We start from the raw sequence: 19150 nt of genomic DNA on the forward strand, positions 1-19150 counted from the left end.
ATTCAGGTGCGTTTCCAGTGAGCCACAATGGGAACGCCCTATTTTTTAACTTCTTAGATTGCATCATTAGGTATTCCATTTGTTCTTGTTTAGTAATATGAATTCTTGAGGATATGTAAATATATATTATTAAAAAAATCTATACTCTGTTATAGCTAAATCCCATAGCTTCTAATTTGGAGTGAGAACAGAATTAATGGTCTGTATGTTCTAGAACTAGATAATATTTTCCAATTGTGAATATATTTTTGTTTATGGGAGAATAATTCCAGTGTAAAGTAACATTTTTTCTTTTGAGTGCAAATGAATCTTGCTCTTACATTTCCAACTACTGTGAATGTGCTTATTTCATTGAATGACTGACTCACATTAGAATCTTATTCTAAGCTAAATGACACATCCTGTCAATAACAATAGGATTGTCTATTGCTTGAAAATGGCTAACTTTCTGTTCGGGGTTCTGATTGTTTCCTTGGACTTTTCTCTGGCTATGGTGATCACTGGAGTCTTCTTAGATGCCTCCTTATAAAATAGTCATCAGATTCACATGGAATGAGCAACATAGGACGGGCAGATGAAGGAGAACATAGGGGTTCATATTACGTTCATTATCACTATTTTTAAATTATATGCAATTTGGACTGTATTTCACTTTGATCCAACATTATTTGAGAATTTTAGTTTTAATTTTCAGGTGGGTGAATTTTTAAAATACTTTTAACATACTTTCCAGTTTTATTATGTTGGATGAGAGAAAATGACCAACATTATTTCTAAATTTTAGAATAAATTTATATTTTCCTTCTTTTTATTTACATGTGCCCATAGCATGTGGAAGTTCCTGACCAGGGATTGAACACATTCCACAGTAGCAACCCAAGGTGCTGTTGTGACAATGCCCAATCCTTAACCTGCTGTCCCATAAGAGAACTCCCTATTTAGATTTTCTTAGTGGTATAATATTTGGTTCATTTTAATGAAAGATCCACATGTACTTAAAGAGAAGATATATTTTCTGTTTCAAGATACGGAGAATGACAGACTTTTGTATGACTCTGTTCTGGAGTACAGTGTTAAAAGATAAACTAAGGTATATGAACATTTTTAGGAATTTATGCAGGTGAAAATTGATTGGAATTTGGCAGCCCCAAACCAGAAGTGTTTAGGAGTGCTTCATCCACAGGGGCTTGGGGAACTACTTATACAGAGAAGGTACAGAAGTAAAGAAATGAAATTATTGATGGGCTATAGCATAAAGCCTAGTTGGCTGTTTGCAATATGTTGTCATTAGGTTTCAGTTTTGTAACCTGGAGGCATTTACAGGCTTTTGGTTTGACATAGCAGCCATAGCATTAGAGCCTTCTCTATCTAATGGCCTCCTTGTTTCATTGATTTAACAACAGAGATATGTGTTATGTTGTTGTCATCCTAAAGAAACTAGGTATGGGAAATCTGAGAAAGGAACATCTTTAGGATTTTGATAATAAAAATCATGAGCTTGCATTTATTGCATTTGCTTATATTAAGCTAGAATGTCTTCCAAGTGCTTTACTTATAATAACCATCTCCAAACATTTATGGAGTTTTCACAGGGAAGTGGGATTAGCTTTATTCTTTGATTTCCCCATATGGAGAAATAGGACTAGGTTGCAGAATTGGGTGTAGAAAGAGTAGATTTAAAGAGAATGTATGAATTTTTAAAAGGACCCAAGAGAACTCTTTGAAATTCAAGTGAAAATCTCCTGAAGCAGTGAGAGTCCCTATCATGGGAAGTGTCCAAAGAGCATCTGGGTTCTCTCTGGTCTGAGACATTTTACAAGTAATTCAGAATTTCTGTTTAAGGTTAGACTGAATGATATAGAAAACTTCTTCCAGTTATGAAAAATTTCTGATCCTAAGAATCCATTTCTTGGATCTCATTAAAGAAAGTGATGCATCTTTAGAAATAAAAATAGTCTTTTAATATTGAGATGTTGATGTTATCAGCAGATCTGAACTTATTCTACAAGATTTTGGGATACATGTTAAAGTAATACAGTTACAGGTTAATACTTGATTAATACAAACCAGAAAAAAAACCCCAACTTTTCTCTCTTAAATGTATCTTCAGAAGAAGATAACATAGCCAACAATAAACATACAACTCCACCAGTTTAATGAAAAGACAACATAGTATAAGACTATAAAATGTTATTTCTATAGTTCCACTTGTCCACAATTAAATACATGTAGTATATGAAACTTTTAACTCTTTAGATCCCCCCCGTCTCTGCCTCTATCTTTTTGTTTCTCACGTAACCTGTGGAAATATGCGTGACATAGAGGAAAAATATAACTAGAACTTTTTGTTTTCTCAGAAAGAATACGGAGTTGGTCTTTTTATCATTTATGACACTCCAGCACTCTTAAATGATGATGCATATAAGTATTTTTCTCTACATACCTCTTGATTTTTTAAATTTGTGAAATGAGTTACAGGTTACTAAGCAATTTCACCTACCTTGTGATCTTGTTTACTCTTAATACAGTACAGTTAATTCAACTAGCAGTTACCAGTGCTTACTACTGTTTGCCTTTTGCATATGAAAACAGACCTTCAACATTTGTGATTCCTACATTTCAAAAATGTCAGCATGTACATAACAATAATTTAGTATGGCGCATGATTTCCATCGCAGAATTTTTTTCCTTTTAGGAACTATGTATCTCTTTTTGGGGAGCTTTTGATTCTCTACATTTTAATCACCATCATGAGCATCTGACTCTCCTTCAGAGGAGATTTTTTATTAAAGAGCTACATTTTTATGATTGTAAGTAGATAACAACAAAAATGTAGTGTTTTGAGATGCTGTGTGTTCCACTAGATTTACTGACTAGTTTAATGTCTCACTTCTAAGTAAAAGACCTGTCATGCACTAACTGGGCAAAACTATTGATAAATTAATACATGGCATGAACCTTCTAGATTGCTTAGAAATACTCAATGTGATAAATGTTGCATTGAGAACAAGCTCCATTTGTACGTCAAAGAAAGAACTGACTTACTGTTGCTGGGAACTACTTTCATTTTTGTAGTGCTTACCTGAAGTGGATGTTTATGGGAACATGGTATTTTGTGGGATTTTAGAGATCTTGATAACATGAAAAATATTCCTTATGCAGTTAGCAGAAAAAAAGAACTGGTTTCTACCTTAACTCTGTGGTTCTGAGACCGTGCCTTTTATGGCCCCAGTAGTAAGTGGGCTGTGAATAATTTTTGAAGGAGACTCTGGAGGTTTGCTTGTGCTTTGGTGGTATGACTTGGGTGCTTTAGAATCTAATGAAGTATTTCTCTGAAGCTATCAAGAGCCCTAGTATGGTGAACTTTTCTGCCAACTGAGACTTCATTTAACAATAATCAGAGATAGCACATTGAGGTTTGGAGGTAAAAATCTCAAATAATTGATGTCTTTTTGCAAAGAGTTAGATTGATTGCCTAGAGGCACTGAGCCTTTGTGAATCAAGTAAATAAATAAATCAGTTTCTACCATTTAAACCTGAGTTTGACACAAATCCCTAGGTGAGTATGTGCCATTTGTATCGAAACATAAAAGTGATAGGATTGTGACTCATTCTTCTCCCCCACACACTTCAGAACTAGTGGTTCAGTTTTGTTTGTTTTGTTTTGTTTCTGTAAATCTAGAGAGCAACTATAATTTAGATTAAGGGTAAAGCCTTTTAAGTTTTATTTATAAATTATTCAAAAACTAAACAAGTATTGTAGATTTTTTTTTTTTTTTTTACTTTTTAGGGCTGCATCCGTGGCATATGGAAGTTCCCAGGCTAGGGGCCGATTCAGAGCGACAGCTACTTGGCCTACACCCCAGTCGCAGCAATGCAGGATCGCTGACCCACTGAGAGAGGCCAGGGATCAAACCCACATCCTAATAGATACTAGTTGGATCTGTTTCCACTGCACCACAATGGGAACTTCTGGTATTATAATATTTTTAAGCTAGTGTTTACAAAGACTCTTTAGAGACTGTTAGGATTTTCATACCATATTGCTATTACAGAGTTCTGACGGGTGACTCAAAGTTAAAAATAAATTTCATCTAGGGAATTAAGCTCTATTTTTTGGCAATTATCCTAAACTGATTGTCAGTCCACATCGTTACAAATGTAAATCTAAAACACAATGAATTTTAGGAATAGATAGTATTATTGGACACAGAAAGGAGATATACAGTCCCCACAATCACTCTGTGAATTAAAAAGAAAGTATTTTATTTTTCCTTGAAGAGCTTAAATTTTCAGTCTGCTATTAGTATCAAAGAACTCCAGAATTGCAAAGGACCTTTTGGATCATTAGTCAATGTCTTATATTGGAGAGGAGGAAACTGAGGCTTAGAGAGGCTAGGTGACTCACCAAGGTCAAGAGCTAATGGCAGAGCTGGCCCTGATTCCAAGTCCATGAAGCCTTAAATAATGCTTTAACTTTGGCAGCATTTCTGAGATTATAAAATTGCCCTATTCCTCTGCTAGGCTAGTGAAAACTGCTTCAGAATGACTTTCTGGTTTTCTAAGTCTTTTTTTTCTTGAACTCCAAATGTCAGTACCAACCTTATTTTCCTGCCTCTGTCCTTCCTAGAATCTCTGATACATCATGCTGCAGGCCCAAATGCACCCTATTTTTCTGGCTGGAGTTGAATGACGTAAGATTTGTACTATCATCCTATTGATCTTCTACCTCCATTTTGGGTCCCTTTGGCTTAAATTACCATTCCCAAACTGTTACTTCCTCTTGGAAGATACCATCTGCGATCTTATTTTCTACATAGAGTAAAAATTAATGAATGATATTAACAACCCATCGTTAGTTCATTTATTTTATGACTATTAATCACCATGGGCTAGGCACTATGTTAGAAAGTGAGAATATAAATATGAGTAAGCCATGGGGCATGTCTTCAAAGACCTGGCAGTCTAGTTTTGGGAGTTATAATGTTGTGTTTCCTGGAGGTACGAGTGAGGTTTGCCTGATGCAAATTATCTCTCTCATACTAGGAAGCCCTTGAACTGCCACTTGGTTCATACATCCAATGATTCATGCTAATTTAAAAATTCTTATTTGATAAACACTTAGATGGCACTTACCATCTGCTTGGCACTATTCTAATAACTTTACAATTATTAATGCATTCAATTCTCAGTCAGTCCTAACAGGTAGGTTCTACTGTTATTGCCACTTAAAGATGGGAAAACTGAAGCACAGAGATGTTAGGTAAATTGCATTATCCCACAGATCTAGCAAGTGATGAAGCTAGGATTTAAATACAGGTAGCCTGTGTGCTTAACCACTACATTAAGGATGTGGGCTAAATGAAGAGGGAGAGTTGATGAATTCCATTTTTAGTAATAAAAGGAAGAGGTGAGCAGAAGGACATTAGAGCTTTTGTGGATTAGTTTAAAAAAGATTCAGAGAATGAAGAATGTTATGAGAACTTTTGAAATTATAATGCCCTTGTAATGTGCTCATGTTTTGATACTTCTGTTATTTTTTTTTTTTGTCTCATTGCTTCTAATAAACTGTAGAAAAGCACCATACCACTGCTTCCACCTCTGCCTAAGCTCCTTGCTGCACAAGGTAGGCATAGTTCCACTTTATTCCTCATTTAAACTGGTTTCCCAGAGCCCCAGCCTAGATAGACTTCAGTTCTCTCTTGTTCTTGCAGAGGAGTTTGAACTTTTGTCAACACTATAAAATGATGATAGGTATTGCACCTGAAAACAAGATAATTACCACATGATTTTGCTAGTTTGTGTGTGTGTGAGAGAGGAAAAACACTATGATGAATTAAAAACCTATAATTTGGTCTGTTTAATTAATTAATTAATTAATGGCTTTTCAGGGCCTCACCTGTGGCATCTGGACATTCCCAGGCTAGGGGTCAAATCAGAGCTAGAGTTGCCAGTCTACATCACAGCCACAGCAAGGATAGATCTGAGCCGCATCTTCGACCTACACCACAATGGCAATGCTGGATCCTTAACCCACTGAGCAGGGCCAGGGATTGAACCCACATTCTCATGGATACTAGTTGGGTTTGTTTCCACTGAGCCACGATGGGACTCCCTGTAACTTCCTTGAATTTTTAACACAGAATAAAGAAGGAAGTCCCCTAAGTTTAAAGACCTCTAACTTATTTATCAGTTTTTAAAAAGAGGTGCTTCATCTGACTAAATATACTGTTGAGATTTTGCACTGTATTCCACTGTTTTCTTACTTTATTATACATAGGGATGGACAAAAAATTTATTGCCTCATTTCAGATAAAAGTGAAACATTTGTGGAATAATTTCCTAAGTATAGTTGACTCCTCAACAACATGAGTTTGAATTGTGTGGGTCTACTTATACATAGTTTTTTCAATAAATATATTGGTAAAATTCTCAGAGATTTGTGACAATTTGAAAAAACCTGAAAATCATGTAGCCTTGAAATATTGAAAAATTAAGCAAAAGGTATGTCATGATTGCATAAAATCTGTGTAGATACTATTCTATCATTTTCAACCATAAAATATACACAAACCTACTATAAACTGTTAAAATTTATCAAAACTTATGCACACAGACCATACATGGCACCATTCAGAGTTGAGAGTAAACAAATGTAAAGATACAGTATTAAATCATAACTGCAAAAAATTAACTGTAGTATACACTGAACTATTGTAATAATTCTGTAGCCACCTCTTGTTGCTATTGTAAAGAGCTTAAGTGTTGCAAATGTTTGCTTAAAGTGCTTTGTGATGCTAATCATCTCCACATGAGCAGTCTAATAAATTGCGTATTGCATAATAAAGTGAAATCCTGTGGTTCTTGTGTATTTTTCATCATGCTTAGTGCGATGGCATAACCTTGAATAACAACACCATGGTACCCATATGAAGTGCCTCTAGTGATGCTTGAAGTGCTCCTAAGAAGTAAAGTCATGACATAACAAGAAAATGTTCAGTCGTGTGATAGGTACTGTAGAAAGAAGTCTTTAACAGTGGTTTCTCAACATTTGACGATAACTGAATCCAGCACAAGGACACTTTGAAAAAAAAAAAAAAGGAAATTTGTGAAACTATTGCTGCAGCTAGGACAGCAGGCACATAAACCTTGCAGTTTTTGTGAAGTACCTTTGTATCTCTTATTAAAAATGCAGCTTTTGGTATTCTTGTTGTGGCTCAGCGGTAACAAAACCAGCTAGTATCCATGAGGTAGTGGGTTTGATCCCTGGCCCTGCTCAGTGGGTTAAGGATCCAGCGTTGCTGAGCTGTGGTATAGGTTGTGTATGGCTCAGATCCTGCATTGCTGTGGCTATGTGTAGGCTGGCAGCTGTACCCTGGGAACTTCCATATGCCTCAGGTGCAAAAAAAAAAAAAAAAAAAAAAAAAAAAGCAGCTTTTATGTGGGTGTAGAATTACTATAAGAAATTCACACCTGAAAACTCTAATGCGATTCAAGAAAAACTGAAGTCATTATTGACAAACTAAAACAAAAGGAATGTGGAGGAGCAAAAACTAGTGAATTTAATGCAAGCAAAGGATGGTTTCATAATTTTAGAAAGAGGTTTGGCTTTAAAGTGCCAAGATCACAGAAGAAGCGGCTTCTGCTGACCAAGAAGATGTGTTCCCATACTCCATTAAGATAGATCACTGAGGAGAAGGGATATTTGCCTGAACAGGTTCTTAATATAGACAAAAGTGCCCTATTCTGGAAAAAAAAAATGTCACAAAGTTACATTTATTAGTAAGGAAGAGAAGTAAGCACCAGGATTTAAGGTAGGAAGGGGTAGGCTAACTCTACTGTTCTGCGCAAATGCACTTGGGTTTATGATCAGGACTGCACTTATCTATAAAGCTGGAAACCCCCAAGCCTTGAACGAAAAAGATAAATACAACTGTCAGTCTTTGATGGTACAACAAGAAGGTCTGGGCAATGAGATCCATTTTTCTGGATTTATTCCATCAATGCTTTGTCCCTGAAGTCAGGAAATACCTTATCAGTAAGGGACTGCATTTTAAAATTCTTTCAATACTGGACAATGTCCTTGGCCACCCAGAACCCTATGAATTCAACGCCAAAGGCATCAAGGTGGTCTACTTGTACCCAAACACAATACTTATAATTTAGCCTGTAGATCAGGAAGTCATAAGGACCTTTAAGCTCTTTCCACATGGTAGTCCATGGAAAGGACTGTCAACACAATAGAAAAGAACCTCAGTGGAGAGAACATCATTAAAGTCTGGAAAGATTACATCATTGAAAGTGCCATTATTGTAGTAGAAAAAGCCATGAAAATCACTAAGCCTGAACGATAAATTCCTCCTGGAGAAAATTATGTCTAGATGTTATGCACGACTTTCAGAATTTATGACTTGAGTCAATCAAGGAAATCATGAAAAAAATTGTGGATATGGTGAAAAAAAAGGTGAGGGTGAAAAGTTTCAAGATACGACTCTTGGAGAAATTCAAAGCTGATAGACACTATTCTAGAGACATTAACACCTCAGTTTTAATGGAGATGAGTATTCTGAACCAGTGCCAGATGATAAGAAAGAAGACAGAAGAACCAGTACCAGAAAACAAATTGACATTAGACAACCCAATAGAAGGGTTTAGATTATTCGAGACTGTTTTTAACTCCCTTTACAACATGAAACTTCTATGATATAAGTACTGAAACTAAAGCAAATGGTGGAAGAAGGACTGGGATCATATAAAAATATTTTTAGAGAAATGAAAAAGCAAAAAAACTCAGATGGAAATTATGATGTATTTTCATAAAGGTACACTGAGTGTACCTGTCTCTCCTGCCTCCCCTTCCACTTCCTCCAACTCTTCTGCCTCTGCCACCCCTGGGGCAGCAAGACCAACCCCTCCTCTTCCTCCGCCTCAGCCTGCTCAATGTGAAGATAATGAGGATGAAGACCTTTACGACAATCCACTTCCACTTAATAAATAGTAAATAATCATCATGGCATACAGTTAATAAACATCTGTTGTATATGACGTGATTGTGAAAATATAATAACTACACAGCCAGAACTGTATGCTTATGTGTCATTATCATCATCACCACCTAAGGATTTATCATGTAGAACATTATGTGCAAGACTTGTGTTGAAGTAAACAACTTATCCTTTCAGAGGCATAAGGTGAGTGATATTTAATAAAAGCCTAATAAAGTGTTAAGTTTTCTTACTGTTTTATAATTCTGCTTTCAAAGAATTACAATGTTATGCAGTATGCCCATCTCTCTCATAATTGGAGAAACTGGGTATTAGCCAATCATCACAGTGGAAAAAATGTAACAATGTTTCCAATACTGGGTTAAGAATATGACCAAAATATTGTATACCATAAAATTTTTTATGATAATTCATCCATTAATGTGTAAGCTAGGCTACCATGAAGCAATTGCATCAATTATACTAGGCTATGATAAAGCAATTACTACCAGAAAGCAATGCTTTTTCATTATCAATGCATGAATTTTTATAGCTGTAAATAAATATGAATTTATCATATCATCTTTTCATTTTTAATGTCTACTGTTTCATATCCTATAAGACAATATTGATGTAGGTACTGACAGAGAGATTATATCTTATAAATAGATGATGTAAACTTACAGTCTCCATAAAGACAGTACAGTGCTGTAAATGTATTTTCTCTTCCTTATGATTTTCTTACTAATATTTTATTTTCTTTATTGTAAGAATACAATATATAATATAGATAACATACAAAATGTATGTTCATTGATGATTTATATTGTCAGTAAGGCTTCCAGTCAATGGTAGGCTATTAGTAGTTAAGTTTTGGGGGAGTCAAAATTATGCACAAGTTTTCAACTGCCAGGGGTAAGTACCTCTTACTCCTGCATTTCAAGGGCCAACTTTATTTCATTCTTCATTTATTATGGATTCTACATCGCTTAAATGAGCTTGGCTGCCTAAAATATTAAGAAGCCACATGATAATGATACAGTCAGTTGTATAAGACATCTCAAAGTTATGAGTAATTCTCTGTAATAGAACCTATAAGTAATGAGGTAAATTTCCAAAGAAATGGTAACAGTATAGGAGAAGAGATGTTAAAATGAATGATATCTTATCTAAAAAGACTCACAAATCATGCAGCTGTCCTTTTAACACTTCAAATTCTAAAGGTACATTTAACAACAGTAACAACATCAATCATGTAATGATTATCTACTGTCTGTCTCTATTAGCTGCCTTACTCATTTACTGCATTTAATTTGCAGAGTGACCCAGAAGTCAGTAAATACATTCCCATTATGCAGATGAGAATAAAGTCTCAGAGAGATTAATTACTACATGCTGTTATCACTCAGCTAGTTAGCAGTGGAACAAAAACTGAAAATCATATCTGTTTAAGTAGAAGGTACATAGTCCATTAACACCGTGACTACCCTGAAATTGCCTTAAAAGGGTGAAGATAAACTTATTTTTCATGCACTAATTCCATCTCTTATTCCTTTTTACTTTATGTTGCATTAAAATAAAATCTAATTTCTGATATTTATCTCACTACTGTTGGATGCTAGTATAACATAACTAACCCCCCAAATAAATAATTTCTTATATATTTGCTATAATTTATGTTTTGCTAGCAGTCAAAAAAACATCGGTTTTAATATTATCTACACTGTACTTGAAGCATTGTTAACTAAGTTAATACATTCATATTTATCCTAAGAAATGTTTTCAGACTACAATGAATAATGTACTTTTCAAAAATAATGTAGCAAGCTATAAAATAGGGCATAATTATGTTGAGTGAGTTATGGTGTTTAAAATCAGAATCTGCCATAATATCAAATAATAAAAGGTAATGAAGCTTCATAGAAAAATCATTTATCCTTTATAAATCTGGTGAAAGAGTAATGAGAGGTCTCTAAATTGCCTTTGGAAAAGAATATGTATAGTTCTTTGGTGACCCATCAATGAAAACATATTGACATAGAAAAAAGAAGTTACAATTATAATAAGCTTTAAAATTAAAAAATTGGAGCTTTTCCTCTTTATATGCTAGTAATTTTAAGTTTGACTCTCTGAGAAAATATTGGTTGGGGATCACCACTTACTATAATTTGGATCACAAACATTTTCTAATAGTAAAACTAAAGTCAGTTTTACATGATGCTACAAATCTCAATGTTATTTTTATTTTTTAATTTTTCTGTCTTTTTGTCTTTTCTAGGGCTGCACCCGTGGCATATGGAGGTTCCCAGGATGGAGCGTCTAATCAGAGCTGTAGCCACCAGCCTACGCCAGAGCCACAGTAACACGGGATCCGAGCTGCGTCTGCGACCTACACCACAGCTCATAGCAACGCCAGATCCTTAAACCACTGAGCAAGGTCAGGGATTGAACCCACAACCTCATGGTTCCTAGTTGGATTCGTTAACCATTGAGCCACGACAGTAACTCCCTTAATGTTATTTAATAAATTATTTTTCTGGAAAAAAATTGATTAAATATGATTTAAGAAGACATATTTGATTACTACTATAAAGTACTAAAATATTAAAGCAATATTTCTGTTTTTTTAAAAAGCATTTGCTATTAATTGTAATCAAAAGCTTTACTTACAAGCCATTGTTTTAACGGTTTATTCTGAGGTTTTGCTATTCCAATGATATGAGGTTCAAATGATAAATCACCTTCGATCCTCTAAAATATGGGTATAGTAATTTTTTTGGGGGGGTCTTTTTAGGGCCACACCCACAGCATATGGAGGTTCCCAGCCTAGGGGTCGAATTAGAGCTGTAGCTGCTGGCCTAAGCCACAGCCACAGCAATGCCAGATCCGAGCCATGTCTGTGACCTATACTACAGCTCACAGCAATGCTAGATCACGACCCATTGAGCAAGGCCAGGGATTGAACCCACATCCACATGGGTACTAGTTGGGTTTGTTGACCACTGAGCCATGATGGGAATTCCTATAATGTTCTTTTAAATATAAATAATCAAGAAGTTTTTAATTTAAAAGTGGTTCATTTGGTTAATCTAATTCCTTTTTCCTTGGAATGATTCTTCTAAAATATCAACTCCGCCCTTCCCAAACCCAGCCAAAAGAAAAAAAAAAATCTTTATCAACTATTGCAGACTGAATGTTTGTATCTTCCCAAAATACTATTTTGAAATCCTGCTCCATGTGTGAAGGTACTATGAGGTGGGGCCTTTGGATAGTGATACATTCATATGGATGGAGTCCTCATGAATGGGATTAGGGCCCTTATGAAAGAGCCCTTAAAATGGGGCTCTCACCAGAACTTGATCATACTGGCACCATGATCTTAGACTTTCACTCTCCAGAACTGTGAAAAAATAAGTTCATGTTGTTGAAGGAAGCACAATTTTGGGTCTGGACACAGTGTAGCTGTACCTCTTTTCATGTCTCAGAAGTCTATAGTCAAAGTTTTGTCCAGGGCTGCAGTTCTCATCTTGGGCTCAAGGTCTTCTTCCGAGCTGTTGAAGAATGTATAGAGAATCCAGTTCACTGTGGCCATCTGATGAAGGTCCCCATTTTCTTGGTAGCTCTCATCCAGGAGCCATTCTTAGCTGCTGGGGACTGCCTGCAGTTCTCTGCCACAGCTTTCACAGGCAGTTCACAACACAGATGTTTGCTCTCTTCCAGGCTATCAGGAGCATCTCTTCTATCTCAAGACCTCCTTTTAAAAACTCATCTAATTAGAATTAATTAGGATAGTCTTCCTTTTGATGAACTCAACTGATTTGCAATCTTAATTATACCTGCAAAAATTCTTCTGTTGTATAATATAATCACAGGAGTGAAATTCTATCATATTCAGAGTTTTCATTAAGGGTTTTCATTAAGGTCATTGGTGATTATTTTATTTTTTTGTTTCTAGGGCTACGCCCATGGCATATGGAAGTTCCCAGGGTCCGAGGGTCGAATTGGAGCCATAGCTGCCGGCCTATGCCACAGACATGACAACGCCAGATCCAAGCCACCTCTGTGAGCTATGATCCTTAGCCTACTGAGGGAGGCCAGGGATTGAACTCACATCTTTGTGGATACAAGTTGGGTTCTTAATCTGCTGAGCCACAATAGGAACTCTCAGTGATCGTTTCAGAATCCTGTGATTCACATATATTTCTTCTTCTATTCTTTCTCCATTTTTTTCATAGTTGTAATAATGTAGTACGTTACTACATGTTTAAATATATATACCCTCCTTTCAATTCTACAGATTATAAGCATTTCCCACTACTATATAGCTTCATAGACATAATTTTAATAGGTTTATAATGCACTAAAGTTAAATTTGACAAAATTTTCTACACATTTTCATGTCTAATCTTGGGGAGATTAAGATATTTACCTTTGAAATGAGACAAGTTTCTTAAGTTTGTCTACTTATAAAATGACAATGGTTACATTACTATTTTGTATGATAGTCTTTATTTATTTATTTATTTATTTGTCTTTTTTTTTTTTTTTTACCATTTCTTGGGCTGCTCCCGCGGCATACGGAGGTTCCCAGGCTAGGGGTCGAATTGGAGCTGTAGACACCAGTCTACGCCAGAGCCACAGCAACGTGGGTTCCGAGCCGCGTCTGCAACCTACACCACAGCTCATAGCAACACCGGATCCTTAACCCACTGAGCAAGGCCATATATCCAACCTGCAACCTCATGGTTCCTAGTCAGATTTGTTAACCACTGAGCCACGATGGGAACTCCAATAGTCTTTAAATTAAATGAAATGATACATATAAAGTGCTTAACACAATGCCTGGTACATAATACACTTTTTAATAACATCAACATCATTATACTCTTTATTGCTTATTTGGACTTCATTCTCATTTTCCTCTAGATTCTTATAGATGTGTTTGATATAAAAATTACTTCTTGACATCAGTGAAAATGCATAAATACTTGGGATGTGAAGAAGAATCAAGTGGTAATTTGATTTTTTATTTACTAGATGTGTAACTTTGGATAGGTCACTTAGCTTTCTTATCTATAAAATGGACATAGCAACATATATCCAATAGCTTCCTAAAGAACAAACTATAATTATTACATAATTGGTAGTCAATGATTGAGTTTATTTATCTCGAAAGCTCATTAAAATGTTACAGGTACTTTAACACATACTTATAGTTAAAATTCATATTAAATGATCCATTATTGTCTTGCAATCAGGGTTTATGGAAATAATGGAACAGTTTGTAAAACATGCATTAAAAAATTAAAGATAGTTTCAAAGGAATAAGATAATGAGCCATTTTAAAAGAATTTTCTTTTTATTATGAACAAGATCTGTAGATAAGAATAGGTAGGAGTTCCTGCTATGGTGCAAAGGGACTGCAGTGCCAGGATGTAAGTTCAATTCATGGCTCGGCATAGTATGTTAAAGGACCTGGCATTGCCACAGCTGCAGAAAAGGCCACAACTATGGATTGGATCTGATCCTTGGCCTGGAACTCCATATGTCATGGGGAGGCCAAAAAAGAAAAAAAAAAAATAGGTATACAGAATTTTATAGTTTATAGTTCCCATGTTTCTTATGACTAACTTAAAAATAGTAAACATACATATTCTCTTAAAAAATAGTCACTGTCTTTAATAAATAACATATTTTACTCAACCGTTTTCTCTATGGATTTCTTAAAGCAGTCATAAAAAAATTCTCATTTTGTTCACAAAGAGCTTCTTAGAAACCGTGTGGGTTAAAATGCTGAAATGTTCTGTAAATCGTTGTATGCTAATTAAATTCAGTGTTATTGGGATCTTTAATTTCCTTTTTCCAGGAAGATATCTAAAGGTGATTGACGGAGGAGTTCCTGTCATGGTGCAGGGGAAATGAATCCAAATAGGAACCATGAGGTTGCGGGTTCGGTCCCTGCCCTTGCTCAGTGGGTTAACGATCCAGCGTTGCCGTGAGCTGTGGTGTAGATTGCAGATGTGGCTTCGATCTGCTGTGGCTCTGGCGTAGGCTGGTGGCTACACCTCCAATTAGACCCCTAGCCTGGGAATCTCCATATGCCACGGGTGCGGCCCTAAAAGGACAAAAAATTAAAAAAAAATAAAGGTGATTGATGGAAATGTTACATTTGGAGAAACATTTAGGCTTATGCGCATTATAAAAATAAAACAATGTAAGTTTTAGCACCGAGGCTGAATATGTGAGAAATTTGATATTTGAAAAGTATGTAAATTTAATTAAAATATTTTATTTTGGGAATTCCCATCGTGGCACAGAGGAAATGAATCTGACTACGAACCATGACGTTGCCGGTTCGATCCTTTGCTTCGCTCAGTGGGTTGGGGATCTGGCATTGCCATGAGCTGTGGTGTAGGTCGCAGATGCAGCTTGGATCTGGCTGTTGCTGTGGCTATGGTGTAGGCCAGCAGCTACAGCTCCGATTAGACCCCCTAGCCTAGGAACCTCCATATGCCACAGGTGCAGCCCCCCCAAAAAAGACGAAAGACAAAAAAAAAATTATTTTGGTAAAATCATTCATAAAAGAGGAATGTCTGAAAAAATCTTTTGCGCTGGGGATGTTTCTTTACATTAGAGAAGTGATCACATCAGAAGCCAGTATTCTATAGGTTCTATAGGTTGCTAAGCATGGCGGGGTGCCATCCCATGTGGCGGCTAAAAGCAGAGAGTCAGCCTGGCTATGTTTAAGTCTGCCTCATGGTGCTTTAGTTTCTTCATCTATCACATGAGAAATACACTGGCACTTATCTTAAAATAATTTTGTGAGGAAGCAATGAGATCATCAGTATAGAGTGCTGAAGCCTAGTATATTCTAAGTACTCAAAGTTAACTTTTATTCCAGTACTATAATTTATGATACCATTTTCATAGACAGTTTCTGAAATGCTAGCCCACTGCTTTTCTAATGCCTCCCCAATGGCATTTCTTTGAAGAACACCTGATAATATTTAGGTATTAAATTGAACTGTGGCTGCTAGGGCTCAATTCTGATGGGATTTATCTGTGTTTTAGTACCAATCCTCATTCCAGATGAGCAAGAGTATGGGCTTAGTTAGCCAAGGGAGGGAATTTAAAGCTGTTTCCTTTTAAAAGTTAATGAATCTAAACTTTCCTAAAATCATTCATGGAAAGGATCTAAAAATTATTGTGATATCCACTATGTAGAGAAACTATGGGCTACATAGACTGATGTTATCTTTCCATATTCTGCCCTATAAAACGAGATGAAATATACTCAACTTAGACCAAAATCCTATTGTTTCAATGTGCAGTGTGTTTGTAACAACTTCTCCCACAGGAAAGATCTCTGGCACCCTATAAAGGACCATAGGTACCTTCCCCTACCTCTGGGAATCACTCTTGGCTCTGCCTTCCATGTTTCATAAGTCATATGCTTGCTCTGCTTTATGGTCCCAGTTTCTTCTCTGACTCTCCAGATCATTTGTACTGGACAGTCTTCCTGATTCTGTTCTTGCCCTTATACAATCTCTCTTTTAGTTCTCCCTCCTGGGTTCTATGTTCTACAGCCATGGACTAGCACTCTTCCACTTCATCCCTACTCCCATCACCTATAACCTTGGTTCTGATAAATTTTAATTTATAATTAAATTAAATTGTATAGACTCTTGCCTGTCCAGAGATAGGGAGTCAGAAAGTCTCCCTAATCTTGAGCACTGCCATCCAGATTTCCCTGGAGAACTTGGACCTCATGCTTGTTTTTAATGCAGAGATGTGCAAGATTGTGTGAATGAGGCCTCCACTGTCAACTTAGCTTCTCACCCCTGAGAGAAAATGAGATGGCCCTGGAATGCTGAATACCTTCAACTGATAGTAACAAGATTGTAACAAATTTCATGAATGTCTCAAGTGAATCAAGCAACATTTTTTTGGCTTAGTTTAGAACTGCATAAGCCTCTTGAGATGGAGAAACAAAGTATTGATGGATATTTCTCAAGATCAGACTTGTAAGAGTTGAGGAACTATACACAGATGATATCCTTACTTAGAGCGGTTTTTTTCTCCCCGGAAAACTTTAGAGGAATTTTTTTTTTCTTTTTTTTTGAGCCATGTAATTCCTCTGACCAAGCCTTCTTATTTCCAAAAGTATTCATGGCTTAGAGGTATAACTTTAAGAGAATTTTTTTTTTTTCCCCAATGGAAGCTGACTTAATGTGGGAGATGAAACTTTACCCCCTAAAGCAATACAAATGCCACAGTTAGGAACTCTGTAGCCCCAGTCTAAACTACCAACACCAGTTTCTAAACTGGAAGAAATACATAGAATACATTTCTTATTCCATATATTTCATTGTTAGGTTTTTTTGGTTTTTTTTTGTCTTTTTGCTATTTCTTTGGGCCGCTCCCACGGCATATGGAGGTTCCCAGGCTAGGGGTAGAATTGGAGCTGTAGCCACCAGCCTACGCCAGAGCCACAGCAACGCAGGATCCGAGCTGCGTCTGCAACCTACACCACAGCTCACGGCAACGCCGGATCGTTAACCCACTGAGCAAGGGCAGGGACCGAACCCGCAACCTCATGGTTCCTAGTCGGATTCGTTAACCACTGCGCCACGACGGGAACTCCTCCCGTCGTGGTTTTGTGGGAAATACAAAAGATGTACAGATAGTTCTTATTCTTGAGCAGATTATGACTTATGGAAAGCTATAGAAACAATTAAAGGATAAAATGTGTTTTTGTGCTCTAAGATATCAGAGAGGGAGGTGGTCACTTTAGGTTGGTGGCAAATGGTTCCATGAGTGAGGTGGATTCAAGGTGGGGCTTGGAAATTATTGAGGGTTTGCAGATTTGAAAATATCAGGCGGGGGATATTCAGAAAGAGTCACATTGTAGCTGGGAAAAAGTGTGTTTTATCATTTTCATGCTGAAAACCTTTCATTGTTTTCCAGTTGTGTTTCTCAGACTTGAATGGGCACATACAATTAAACTGTTAAATGATTCAGATTCAGTAAGTCTGAAGTGAAGTTCAAGATTCTTCATTTCTAATACATTTTCAGCTGCTACTGCTGGACCTTATACAAAATTTGGAGAAGCAAGAATCTATATTGCGAACGCAAGTGAGGCAAACTACAGCCCATGGGCCAAATCTAGCCCACCATCAGTTTTTAACTAAAGTTTTATTGGAATATAAGCATATCTGTTTGCTTACCCATTGTCTGTGACTGTGTACTGCAGTGGCAGCATTAAGTGGTTGTGACAGAGACCATAAAGCCCACAAAGCATACATTTTTTACTATCTTATCCTTTACAGAAAAGGTTTTCTAATCTCTGGTCTATACTATAGGATAAAATCCAAATTATTTCAGAATGTATGCTAGGACCAGCAAAATTTGCCTTCAGCCTACCTGTCCAAGCTTATTGCTCTGCGCTTACTCCATTTAGGTTATATTATTGCCATGTGACCAATTTGCTCGTAACCAATCCTATATGGTCTTTCTCCTTTCTCTGCACATTGTCTTTGCCTAGAAAAACATTTCCAATTATTCCCCCCTTGTTCTCTCACTCATCTTTATTCATTTCTGATGATACCTCTCCTAGGAAGCTTTCTCAAAGCTGGGCTAGATGTTTGCCTGTACTTGCTTTTGGACCCAGTACTCCACTCTATCAGGGCAATCATCATTATGCTTAGTTCTTGTCTATTTACCTCTCTCACTGGAAGTCAGAGGTTGCATTTCATGGTGAATAATATATAATAGATGTTCAACAAGTATTTTTTAGTGAATGACTAAAGCAGTAAAAAGTGAGGCACATTTGGGGTAGAGGAGACAGATTTAGTACAGGATTTATTTAAAGAGTGGTAGGAAATACGGTTGTATAGAACAGGATGCAGCCAAAACCATGATGAGCTTGAAACCAGGTACAAGAACTTGTTTTTCTTATTCTGCCCGACATTCTTCCAACTGACTTCTAAGAAATTCTGGGACTTATGAGATGCTCTTTGATAACAGGTCTTCATGGTTAAAGGAGTTTCAGAAACTGTTCAATATGCCCTTCCTTCACAGATTCATAGTTCATAGGATTTTACAGAAAAGAAAGTAGTTTAACTTCATTTAATCCAGGAAAATTTAAATTTTCTTGATTGGAATCT

General features: G+C 36.4%; 1 long non-coding RNA gene across 3 annotated transcripts in view; it reads left to right on the plus strand.

The window, feature by feature from the left end:
- The window catches only part of LOC146397548 (uncharacterized), a 78148-nt gene that overhangs the window by 41232 nt on the left and 17766 nt on the right, over window positions 1–19150 (plus strand). Inside the window, exon 2 of one of the 3 annotated variants that reach the window (XR_014824220.1) lies at window positions 5575–5626. The exons of the other annotated variants lie outside the window; for them this stretch is intronic. This is a non-coding gene — a long non-coding RNA (uncharacterized LOC146397548). The remainder of the gene's footprint in view (window positions 1–5574; window positions 5627–19150) is intronic. 3 annotated transcript variants of the gene reach the window in all.

The sequence above is a fragment of the Sus scrofa genome, chromosome 13, assembly GCF_054392235.1.
Source record: "Sus scrofa isolate SSC_HxYL_T2T_F1_AM1 chromosome 13, Sscrofa_HxYL_maternal_Yorkshire_Landrace_v2.0, whole genome shotgun sequence".
NCBI lineage: Eukaryota > Metazoa > Chordata > Mammalia > Artiodactyla > Suidae > Sus > Sus scrofa.